The sequence below is a fragment of the Zingiber officinale genome, chromosome 5B (assembly GCF_018446385.1).
Source record: "Zingiber officinale cultivar Zhangliang chromosome 5B, Zo_v1.1, whole genome shotgun sequence".
Lineage (NCBI taxonomy): Eukaryota > Viridiplantae > Streptophyta > Magnoliopsida > Zingiberales > Zingiberaceae > Zingiber > Zingiber officinale.
The window spans coordinates 137542269-137552209 of NC_055995.1; positions in this window are offsets into that span (position 1 = coordinate 137542269).

Here is a 9941-nt window from a genome sequence, read left to right on the forward strand (position 1 = left end):
TTATTTTTAAAATAAAAACCGTTTATATCACTTTTAGCCTAGTTAAAGAAAAGAACAATTAATATTAAATTTATTTAGAAAATTAAACCAATCTAATTATTGGATTCAAAACAATTATAACAATTTTGTATCAGAAATTGATAAGCATTTTAACTATAGAAACAAAATAAGATATCCATGTAATCCTAATCCCATAGACGAGTAACCTTCTAATTGCGCGTGGCCATGGACTATAGCTAGTTCAATATGGTATATCAATACTGAAATCTATATCATATATTGTACCAAATATTTTGGTATACAAAAGAATCATATCGATACCATACTAAAATTTCGACAAACCAAAACTTCGATATATCAATTTTCAGTAAGGTATCAATTGTATACCATTTACGCTCAAGTTTCGGTATTGATACAGTATACCAAATACCACACTAAAATGTTCGGTAGAGCGGGCTTTCCTTTTTCAAATTTAAGCATAAACATTATAAACTAGATTAGCAAAATGTCAAAAGAGGAGGTATGTTAATGAATAATAATGACATCAATTTTTTCATTAGATACTAATACGGTAGTAAGAGTTGAGTCCCGTGCGGGACAGAGGCCAATGACACGTGGAGGTCAAAGTCAAGATAGCCAACCTAAAGGTATAGTCGATCAAAATGCCACCTAGCTGATTGGCCACGACCGCGCCCGGAGCTACGCAAAAATAGCTCGACCGTGGGTCGGGTTTCCGACGCTCACGAGTTCGCCTAAGAAAGTTGAGGCGTCGGGCGGCCTGTTCGCTCGGACGAGCTAGCTGCGAATCAACGAAGACATTCCCGTCCGAGTATGTGGTCGAGCGGCCTTCCCGCTCGGTCCAATACATGTCCCCTCCCGGACGGCAGTGGGTCCAAGCATCTCTCCCGGTCGGGCTAGCAACAGACAAAAGGTGCAGAAGAGGACGAAGGGGACAGCTGGTGACATCCTTCTCGAGACATGTGTCGCCGACGAACAACATGGTTGGCGGCCGGACCGGACAGAGAATCGTATGGTGGAAGTTTCCACTGTCATGTCAGAGATATGCTCGGGCGGTTGCGGTATGGCGTCAGACATACTTTTCTGACATCCATTTTGAGGTATGTCTTGGAAAGCATGCACGCCTCGAGAAGCGTACACGCGCCTCCCAGGGATCCTATATAAGGACCCCCAGACTTCGACGGAGGTATGCATTCTCATCTACTGTAGCTCTTGGCCTCGTTACTCTACTTCGATTTCTTCTCGCCTGACTTAAGCGTCGCCGGAATCCCGGCTCAGTTTTGCTGCAGGTTCACTGGAGTCCACGTCAGCCTAGAGTCTACGCGGAGTTAGGTGAGAGCGCCACGTCCCTAGCGTCCGTCGACTCAACTCTCGGATAGGATCAAATTGGCACCGTCTGTGGGAATACACCTGAATCCAAGAGGAGAAGATGGAAGGAGCTGGACGAACGCACGTCGTGACGCTCTCTCAAGAGGAGCTCGAAGCTCTTATCGAGGCGAGAGCAGCAAAAATCGTGGAGCAGCAACATCAAAAGGCGTTAGCCGAGTGGATGGCGCAGCAGGCGACCTTGGCATCGGGCGGCCGAGCGGCGCAGGAAGAACGACCGGAACAATACTCCACTTTGGCACAGAATAAAGGTCATACTAGCACACCAGGAAATGCACCGCCCACCCCTATTCCGTTCCATCGGGCTTTGTTCCAAACTCCATCCAATCTAGCTCAAGTCAACCAGGGGTCATCCGACAAGCGCCCGTGCGGGACGCCAGGAAGGGGAAGGTACCTCAGACTGAGTCATCCCTCGAGCGGATCAATCACCAGTTCTTTGAGGCGATTCTGCAAGACCCACTTCCAAAGCATTATGCCCCTCTATCAATCGGAGAGTATAACGATACAACCGACTCGGACGACCATCTCGGTAAGTTCAACAATGCCGCCACTCTACATCAATACACCGACGGAGTCAAATGCAGGGTCTTCCTCACCACCCTGTCCGGCTCCGCACAACGCTGGTTACGGAGGCTGCCAAACGGATCGATACGAAGCTTCAAGGACTTCCGAACGACGTTTCTCCACCACTTTGCCAGCAGCCAACGTTATCAGAAGACCAGCGTCAGCTTATTTTCCATAAAGCAAGGGTCGAGAGAGAGCCTTCGAACCTACATCCAGCGTTTCAACTAGGCAGCCATGGATATCCCCATGGTCTCATCCGAGACAATGATGCATGCCTTCACTCAGGGTTTAGTCGACGGTGACTTCTTTCGCTCGCTCATCTGAAAGTCACCCCGCGACTACGACCACATGCTGAAGAAGGCAAAAGAATATATCAACGTGGAAGAAGCTCAAGTGGCCAGGAGGAAAGAAGCACCACCTGAGCCTTCAGCTCCGACCGAGCAAAGACTGTCGACCAGTCATCAACCCCCAAGGGGACCCCGCGCTGAGGGAGCGCACCCACATCAGGAGGCAAGGCCGCACGTCGTCCAACATGTGGTGGCCGATCGACCCAAGCAAAAAGGAAAGGTATGGACTCCCATGTTTTGTTCGCTTCACCAGTCAGCAACCCACAACACCCGTGACTGTCGAAGTCTCGGCCCGATTGCTCACCCGCCAGATCGACAACATCGACACCAGAGTATCGGGCGACGGGTGGCTAGGGAGTCCCCCGAGCGGCAACAGCATTATCAGTCGAGGGTCAATCCCCAAGCCTCGCAGGAGCGAATGAGACTCTCCGCCCGAGAGGAAGAAAATAGGAGCAACATTGCTCGGGGCGAGATCAGCATCATTGCCGGTGGGGCGATAGGCGGTGACTCCAACCGCGCAAGGAAGGCCCACGCTCGGCAGCTCAGGATCCATGCGGTCGGCTACAGCCAGGAGCGGGCACAAGGACCCGAGATCAGCTTCGGGCCCAGAGACTTAGAAGGGGTCGAAGTGCCGCACGACGACGCCTTCATCATCCGAGCGGTAATAGCAAATTATACTATTTACCACATATTTATTGACACAGGGAGCTCGGTCAATATTATTTTCAAGAAGGTATTCGACCAACTTCAACTTGACCAAGCCGAGCTGCTTCCAATGACAACTCCGTTATATGGATTCACCGACAACGAGGTTCTGCCGGTCGACCAGACCCGACTGTTATATCGCTAGGAGAAGAACCGCTTCGAAGGACGCGGACCTCCAACTTCATTGTGGTCGACGTCCCATCCTCCTACAACGTGATACTTGGCCGACCGGCTCTCAATGAGTTCCGGGCGGTCGTCTTAACCTTTTGTCAGAAGATCAAATTCCCCGTGGAAGACAAGGTGGGCGAAGTTAGGGGTAGGGCTGTAAATGAACCAAGCGTTCGTGAACAAACTTGGTGTTCGGCTTGGTAAGAGCTTGTTTATGTTCGTTCAATATACATAAGATTAATTAAACAAACAAGTTTGAACAACTCGTTAAGCTAAACAAACAATCTTGAACAGTTCACGAACCATATTTATTAATAAAACTCTTTCAATATGCTAAATAAATAATAAAATAAAATAAATAAATTTAAATTATCAATCTTAATAACTAATTAAACAATTAAAAGTTTTAAACAATCAAACAAGCCTGAATTGAGAGCTTGATAACATCTAAACGAACCAAACTCAAGCCAAGCTCGAACCAAGCCCAAGCCAAGCTTGAATTGAGAGTTTGATAACATCTAAACGAACCAAGCTCAAGCTCATAAAAAATAAACCAAGCCAACCTTGAACACTCATTTCAAAATCTTGGTTCATTTTAAGCTCGGCTCGGCTCGATTATCTTATCAAACAAGCTTGAACACCCCAAAATTCGGCTCGGCTCGGCTCATTTACAGCCCTAGTTAGGAGAGATCAGCTGGTCGCTCGACGATGCTATGTGGAGTTGGTCCGAGCAGAGTCAAGGTCCGCTCAGAAAACACCGCGGCTGGAGGTAAACGCCATAACTGAAAAGCCTCCAACTTTAGTTTATGAAGAAAAAGAAGAGGTTCAGATCCATGATGGCTGACCGGGGGCCACCACATTCATTGCATCCGACCTGGAAGCGGGCCAGAAGGAAGAATTGATCAAGTGCCTGCAATGTAATCACGATGTCTTTGCGTGGTCAACACACGAGCTACCGGGCATCTCGCTGAGCGTTGCGCAGCACGAACTCCATGTCCTGCCGGACGCGCGGCTGGTGAAGCAAAGGAAGAGGGACTTCAGCGCTGAGCAGAACGTTATCATCCGGGCGAAAATCGAGAAGCTCCTGGAGGCCGGCCATATACGGGAGGTGCAATTCCTGAGCTGGCTCGCGAACGTGGTTCTGATCTCCAAGCCAGGTAATAAGTGGAGGGTCTGCATCGACTTTCGAGATTTGAATAAGGCGTGCCCAAAAGACTTTACCCTCTACCCCGAATCGACCAAATGGTGGACTCAACTGCAGGATGCGAACTGATATGCATGTTGGATGCTTATCAGGGATACCACCAAGTCCCGCTCGCCAAGGATGATCAAGAGAAAGTAAGTTTCATCACGGCAGACAGCGCCTACTACTACAATGTGATGTCATTCGGACTAAAGAACTTCGGCGTCACATATCATCGTCTCATGAACAAGGTGTTCCGAAAGCAGATCGGGCGGAACTTGGAGGTATATGTGGATGACATCCTTATTAAATCACACCGAGCTGTCAACCTTTGTGCAGATATAGAGAAGACCTTCCATACACTGAGGATGTACGGAGTCAAGCTAAATCCTCAGAAGTGTCTCTTCGGAACAAAGAGGGTCACTTTTTGGGCTATATCGTCACCGAGCGGGGCATAGAGGCAAACCCCAGCAAGGTAAGGGCATTGCGGGACATGCCACCTCCCAGAAATTTGAAGGAGGTACAACGCCTTACCAGTCGGATAACGGCTCTCTCGCGGTTCATCTCCAAAACGGCTGACCGGAGCTTGCCCTTTTTCAAGATTCTTCGTCGAGCCACCAAATTCCAGTGGGACGAAGAATACGACCGGGCGTTCGAAGCTTTGAAGGTTTATCTGAACTCTTTACCTGTGTTAGCCAAGCCGACTAGCGGCGAGCCGCTCCGCATATACTTATCCTCGACCGAGCATGCTGTTGGCTCGGCATTGGTAAGGTCGGACGGCGGAGAACAACCTGTGTATTTTCTAAGTCACATTCTAAAGGACGCTGAATCCCGCTACACTGGTCTCGAGAAGCTTGCCTTCGCGTTAGTTCTCGTCGCTCGGAGACTCCAACCCTACTTTCTCGCACACACAATCGTCGTCATGACGAACAACCCTTTGGGGAGAGTACTTCTCAATCCCGAGGCATCCGGACGATTGATCAAATGGACAACTGAGCTCAGCGAGTTCGACATACAATACCAGCCCTGAACGGTAATTAAGGCGCAATCCTTGGCGTATTTCATCACCGAAGTATAGAACCCCAAGCCCGAAGCCACTTGGAGGGTGTACGTGGACAGGTCGGCCACGCGGCAGGGAAGCAGCATCGGCCTTCTGATGATTTCACCGTAAGAAGAGCGGATGCATCTGTCCGTTCGGTTGGATTACTGTACAACCAACAACGAGGCAGAGTATGAGACCCTCATAGCCGGATTGCAGGCCGCTCGGCATGTAGGAGCCAATAAGGTGTTAATTTATTCAGACTCACAGTGGGCCGCTGAGCAGTTCCTGGGAACCTTCGAGATAAACAACACAAGGCTGAAGTTGTACACGGAGGCCTTCGACAAGCTCAAAACCAACTTCGGTGAGGTGGTCATACAGAAGATCCCCTGAGCGGAGAATCAGGCGGCAGATGGGTTGGCAAAGCTGGCGAGTTCGATAACACCGATCGATACCCAGCAACCGATCGAGCAGGTATCCTTAGTGGCGCACATTGACAGGATGGAGGGCCTCGCGTTCCCAAGCGACTGGAGGACGGCCATAGTGGAATTTTTGTGATCAGGAACTGCTCCGTCCGATCGGGCTGAGGCACAGTTGCTAAGAATGAGAGCGAGCCGGTTCACCCTCATCGAGGACCAGCTCTACAAGAAGGCTTTCTCCCGTCCACTACTAAAGTGTGTCAGCTCGGAAGATACGGAATATATACTAAAGGAAGTGCATCAAGGATCCTGCGGAGGACACCCGGGCGGCCGGTCGTTAGCAAAGAAGATCCTGCTAGTCGGATATTTTTGGCCAACCCTCCAGGAAGATGCCGCTCGGACCGTCGCAACTTGCCTTTCCTGTCAGAGATATCACAACTTCTCCCATCGGCCGACGGAGGAGATGAAGGTGTTGGGGTTACAAGGTTGCAAACATAGTCCTATATTGAAAACAGATGAAAAAGATCATGAGTTTATAAGAGAAAAGATATCTCCATTGGCATGAGGCCTTTTGGGTAGAACCCAAGAGCAAAACCATGAGGACTTAAGCCCAAAGTGGACAATATCATGCAATTGTGGAGATATCTAAATTCTTTTCAATCCTACAATTGGTATCAGAGCCCGGACTACCAGAAGGTTTAACCACCGACTGTGCACAAAAGCTATGGTCTGATTGAGCCATATGGGTACAATATTGACCTCGAACAAAGAAAGTGAGGGCTCCTATGTTCGGATCAAGAGGACCAGACACCAGGCAGAAAATCCTAGTTGCAACTAGGCAATGAAGTCCTAGTAGGTCGGGTGGACCGAGGGGCAGGAAGACCTGGTGGTTCGAGGATCGGACGTGGGAAGTCTATGGTCCTTTGTTTGAGGGGGGGATTGTTGGGGTTGCAAGGTTGCAAACATAGTCCCATATTGAAAACACATGGAAAAGATAATGGGTTTATAAGAGAAAAGATATCTCCATTGGCATGAGGCCTTTTGGGTAGAACCCAAGAGCAAAACCATGAGGGCTTAAGCCCAAAGTGGACAATATCATGCTATTGTGGAGATATCTAAATTCTTTTCGATCCTACAGAAGGCTTCTGCAGTATCCTGCCCGTTCGACCAGTGGGGCATGGATATTGTAGGACTCTTCCCCATGGCGACCGGACAGCGGAAGTTTTTACTAGTGGCGAGCGGTGACGTTAAACTCTAAAGTCGAACCGGCAACTATAAACCCCCCGGCCTAAAGACCGTCGAGCGGCGACGTTAAACTCTAGAGTCTAACCGGCGACTATAAACCCCCCGGCCTGAATACCGTCGAGCAACGACGTCAAACTCTAGGGTCGAAGCAGCGACCATAAATACCCCGCTCGGAAGACCGTCGAGTGGCGGCGTTAAACTCTAGAGTCGAACTGACAACTATAGAACCCCCGAGCCGAAGTCCGTTGAACGACAACCTAAGGGTCGATTCGGCAAGCATGAATAGCCGATCGAAAGAAGCTCTAAATCACCGAGTAGTGGCAAGCGGCGGTGCCATATCCAGGTGTTGCTATCCTGGGACTTATCAGAAATTAAGGTCAAGTATCCCGCTCGGACATAAGCAATCAATTAATGACAAGAGTAGACACGGAAAAACTAATTTTTCATTGAAAAGTTCCCGTCGGACGGCTGACATACATCAACAACTTACAAAATGATTAGCCCTCCTCACTCCAGATAATCAAAGATCGAGTCAGGGATGACATCGAGTAGCCCGGCCAGGTCCTTAGGCGGGATAGCCGTCGCTTCAAAAAGGTGACCCTTACCCTTCAGATAAGCCGTCGTAGAATTAATGGCTTCCTCAAAGGCAATAACGAGTCGGTCACATACCCTCTGGGCAAAATCGTCTGAGCGGATATAAGTTTGCCTCATCACAGCAAGGTGACCCGATTCGCCGTCTTGATACTCTTTGAGGGCGGCTCAAGAAGCTTCGAGAATGTCTTGGAGATTCTTCAGTTTTCCTTGGATTTCAGTCTACTCCACTGATCGGCTTTTCTGTTCGGCGGCCAACAGGTCAACCAATTCCTGGACACGTTGCTCCAGTGCCCGGGCCTCAACATTTTTTGCGTCTAGATCAGCAATGACCTTGTCCTTCCTTGTAGTCGCCAGCTTGATCTCCTGATCATGTGACTGGACTCTGGCTTCAAGCCGAGCCACCATGGTTTCCAGTCCAGAGGATTTATGTCGCTCATCTTCCAGGAGTCTCTTTGTCTTGACCAGCTCGACCTTCAACTCAGCAGGTGAAGGCCCCTGGGTCGGGCCTCCCCCGGAAATCTTAAGTTTCTTCAACTCTTCCTCCAACATCGCCAAGCGATTGCTGACTGCGATGCTCTCCACCTAGCTCTGCACTCAAATAAAATAACTTTAAAAGCCAAGCAAAATAATAATGTAAAGGGAGGTTGAGGAGGCATACACCGGTGGCTTGCTGTAGATGGTTGTCGCCGAGCTGACCGGGGGTCATCAGGGCAACACGGGCCCTCGCATCCTCCCATACTTTGGCAAGCGGTCCACGGATGGTGATCTGATGCTCTGGAATTGTGGGTCGGTCAGTTGCTAGAAGGAACTCTTCTGTTGGTAGGTGCAGGATGACCTTAACCACTTGGCGGTCGTTCAGAGCAGACTGAGTTGAACCTGAAGGACCAGAGGACTGGTCGGTCAGAGCAAAAGTGATGCCGGAGTGCCGTATACGTCGACGGGCCGATGGCAGAGAACTGACTGGTTGCGCTTCAATAGGATCTACCGGTAGATCAAGCTGTGAAAGAGTTCAATTCGAGGAAATTGCTTCGATCGAAGTCGGAGTCAGGTCAACCCCTACGGAAGGAACGCCAACCTACTCAGACACATGTTCCGCAGGTGTAGCCGACTGGGCAGGTATCTCCGTCCGGCACCGTTTGCGGATCACCAAAGGAGCGTCCTCGGCCAAGCGCTCCACGTCCTCGTCTTGAGTAGAGGAATGTCTAGCGGACGAAGTAGCATCGCCCACCGCTTCAGTTGCAGAAATCCAAACGGTCGATCCACCGATAGCAGTAGGTGCTTCGCCGCCCTCACCTTCGTGTGAGCCGACCGGCGCAATGCCAAGGTCGGCCATCTCCTTAGCAACAACCACTTCAATCTCGGCGGCCCTCAACCTCATCTGCTCGGTAGCACGAGCGTGCATCATGATGTCAGCTGCAGAAAGGGAAAACAAATCAATTAGATCAAAAGGAAAAAAGGGATCAAGAAAGCTCTTACCCATGCTGCTCGGAAGTTTCGAGCGGATCAGACTCAGCCCGAACATGTATAACACGCCCTCGCAGAGCAATTCGTGGATGTTGAACTTTTGGTCGGCCAACATGTTGGCTGCGTGAAGGTAGGCCGGCTGACTCTTGTATTTACCGAGCTCTGGTGGAGAGGGTACGACGGTCTGCCACTTGGTTCGGAAGGGCGGCGACTCGGGCAAACGCAGAAAGAAAAGTATTCTTTCCAGTGTTTATTAGAGGTGGACATTTTGTCGAAGAAGACAAGGTCGATCCGAGACTGGAAAAGGAAAGTACCCCTCTCGGACTGTTTGGGATAGTAGAAGTAATGGAAAACCTTGGGAACTAAAGGGATGTCGTGCAGCCTAAATAAGACAACTACGCCACACAGCAATCAAAATGAGTTTGGAACGAGTTGGCCGAGCGGGAGGCGAAAATAATTGCATACTTCAATGACGAACGGATGTAGGGGAAAACGCAGACCAGCTACAAACTGGTCTCAGAAGAAACAAGTAGTGCCGGTCGGCGGATCATGAGGCCGATCAGACGGAGAAGCTAATATTAATTTATGGTCAGGGGGAAGTTCGAAGGTGCGGACGAAGCTCACCGCGTCACCTGCATCAAATCGGCTCTCCATGGTAGTATACCAGAGGCAGGGAGCAGGGTCAGACGGTTGTGACGAGCTAGCAATTGTTGAAACAGTAAGAAAAGAAAAGGCGGAAGAGTCGATAAAGGGGATAATCGGAACAGTGCCAAAGGAGCACAGACACCGCTAGAGTACAAAGAAAAACG